The sequence below is a fragment of the Garra rufa genome, chromosome 16 (genome assembly GCF_049309525.1).
Source record: "Garra rufa chromosome 16, GarRuf1.0, whole genome shotgun sequence".
Classification (NCBI taxonomy): Eukaryota; Metazoa; Chordata; class Actinopteri; order Cypriniformes; family Cyprinidae; genus Garra; species Garra rufa.
The window spans coordinates 45,568,511-45,571,875 of record NC_133376.1 but is presented as its reverse complement, the minus strand read 5'-3'; positions in this window follow the sequence as shown (position 1 = coordinate 45,571,875).

Sequence of the window (3,365 nt, the reverse complement as noted above, 5' to 3'; positions counted from 1 at the left end):
GCATGGGTGTGTCTTGTCTGGGGGAAGAAGTACGGACAGGGTTCCTATAGCCATCGGGAAAATGTGGAAATACAAGAATTGGACTTCCAGGCTTGGAACTACAACTTAATTTAGTGTTTTTTGTAACTTATAGACCAGGGTTCCCCAAATCTTACCCTGGAGGTCCAATGCGCTGCAGAGTTTAGCTCCAACCCTGATCACACTCACCTACCTGTTATTCTCTAATGATCCTGAAGACCATGATTAGCATGCTCAGGTGTGTTTGATTAGGGTAAGAGCTAAACTCTGCAGGAAAATGGATCCCGAGGTCCAGATTTGATGATCCCTGTTAAAGACAATGGATTGTATTTTCTGATAATTTTAAGTAAATTACATTTTAAATTAAAACCAGATTAACTATCTAGAACATTGTACACAAAATATGCCAAAATTGAAAGATTTGTTTTAATTTCCACTGTGACAGTGCATAGTCTCTTTCAAATTGAAAAACAAAATACAGTTGGAGATTTGACATTTGAGGCAAGACTGCTAATATTAAAGTTAAAAGGCAAATATGAAATGTAAAATGCAAATAATAGTGACAATTCAAATTAAAATGCAAAGTTTCATTTACGTTTTCAACCTGTATGCAAATGTGTTAATCATGGGGTGGGGCATATTGAGCAAGAGACATAGATTTGACACTAATCAATTTTGGCATATATTTTGTTTTCCATAATGACACTTGATCTGGTTTTCATTTTTTATAATTGAGTTTATTTGAAATTGACAAACCTTCCATAATAGAACATTTTGAACTGCACTAAACAATTTTTAAATGTTGGTTATTTAAACATTTGAAATGGGGAGCAATCCAAAACGGTTTTCAAGTTTTAGTGTTTTTAAGAGTAATTAAAGTTTTGTGCCCCCCCCCCCCCCCCCATATCCAGAATTTTTATTTGGTTTTTTGTAAAGTTGTTTTTAAAATGCTTTTACGTCACTAACGAATGAATGATAAAATCATTTAAATTACAGGTGCTTTCAGTCGTTCACTACTAATTTTAAGTTTTATACATTGAGAAATAAATTGTTTTTGTGAAGAGTCAACTGAATAGTGTCATTGAAATCACGTGACCAACGTTGTTTCATTGAACATAAGAGAATCCTTGCACTCATTGGCTTGTGCTTCTGAAGACATGCTAGTAACGTAGTGTTGTTTGGTTGTTTGGTAAAGAAAAAAAACGTGCTTTTATTAGCAGAAACAATGTGAGAATCAATACCTGTACAGTTAAAGAAGCAGACAGGAAGACAAAAACATTCACAAAAGATAATTTGATGATTAAAAAAATGAGATGTGATGGCTAGGTTGCTTTTTTTGTTGAACAGGTAAGGGAATTAACTGTTGTGTAAACCACTCTCCAAAACTAGTTTTAAGTCTGTTATTGATTACAGATTACATGATGAAATTGAAAACTGGGTAGTACCATAATTGAGGTTACTTTTTTTAGATTACTTTTAGATTACACTTTATCTAACTTGTTTTAAACAACTATATATATATATATATATATATATATATATATATATATATATATATATGTGTGTGTGAGAATATATGCAAATCTAATTTCTAAAGGCTCCAGCACCCAGCACCTGAAGATCCTCATAGCATTGGCTCAATCTTTTTTCCATTACTGCTGGTGCTGGGTAGTGCTGGTCATAACAGAAAAGTCAATTTTGCACCTATAGACATCCATCACCCAGCCACCAAAATGATGAAATTTTGCAATATTGTGCTGCCACTCTCAACAAATATCAATGTTATATTGCCCCAGCAGTGTTCTTTACAGATACCTTATCCTGAGGCACACGCTGGCCAATCATATTCCTATTTTCTCAGTGTGATTGCATTACAGAGATTACTGAGCCTAATTATGAATTCATGTGCTTGCATCAGACTAAAACTAACAACTGTAGCACCTTATAAACTACATTAACAGTGAATATGATAGCTGTTGCCCTGATGTAGGAGTGTGTTGACCAGCAGGTGGCCCAGCATTAGTATTCATGAGAGAGAAAGTGCAGCCACTTTATTTTGAAGCCCCACTACCCCCCATGACCCACATGGGCTCAATATGTCCTCACACAGCTGGTCTAAACCCACCAAACATACGGCCCCCCAGCTGGACCCTCACAAAGCCTTGGGCTCCGCAGCACAACACAACACACTGGCTCAGCTATTTTTGGATTAGTTCACCCAAAATACTCATGCTATTTACTCACCTTCGCGTTGTTCCAAATTGCATTAAAGGGACATTTTGAAGAATTATATTGGTTGCTTTTGTCCTTGCAGTTAGTCTTGATGGATGCTGACGCTTACACGCCTTAAACCCAAAAGAGTAATGGCCAGAATGACTTATAATATATTATACAAGTTTTCTGAAGCGTTTGTGTGAGGAACAGACAGAAATTTTTAATTTTAAAAGCTCTAAACACTTTTCTGACTGATGTTTTAGTGCATGCACGTCCTGCAAATTTGAAAAAAAAAAAAAAAGGGTCTCAACTAAATGTGTTCAAATTTACATTGTTAGTGCAAATTGTCACATGACCAGAGCAGTTAATTTCCTGTTTGCACCATGAGACGATGAAGGTTGCTTCAAAGCTCCAAAACATAAGGCTAACATAAAGTTAACAAAGATATGACAAAGATTTTTGGTACACATTATCTCTAAGGTGTCTAGTATTAATATATAAATTCACATATATTCAGTTTTGTTGAGTGTTGTCATAGAATGAGTAAACATGTTCACGGTCACAATTGTGACCAGTGGGAGAACAGTGAACTTAGGTTTACAATGTAAATCACAATATAAATTTAATTGTTAGTAAATGTTGCAATGACAAAATATTGCACTAAATCAAAAGTTCAAATGTTACAAATCAGTTACAATATTGATGTTGCAATACTGGTAGCACTAATATAACAATATAATGATATATGTTACAATAAACAGTGGTGGAGGTAACGAATTACAACTACTCACGTTACTGTAATTAAGGAGGTACATTTTTGGGCTATTTGTACTTTCATATAATTTTAAGTCTGTAATTTTACTTGTACTTGAGTACAAATTAACCTTAGTAATTTACTTAATTACTTTTAAAATCACAATTCGTTACAGAGTACTGTCATTTGAATTAATATTTCAACCACTGACCGGCATTTCGGTAGCCAATAAAAATATCTCTTCTTAACGGACCAATGAAAAGCCTAGTATAGTATTTGAACCAAAAAACAAGTTCCGTTATTTTTATTTATTTTTCCGGCACACTATTGATAAGATAATCATTACTAGAACTAGGGCTGGGCGATATATCGATTTTAT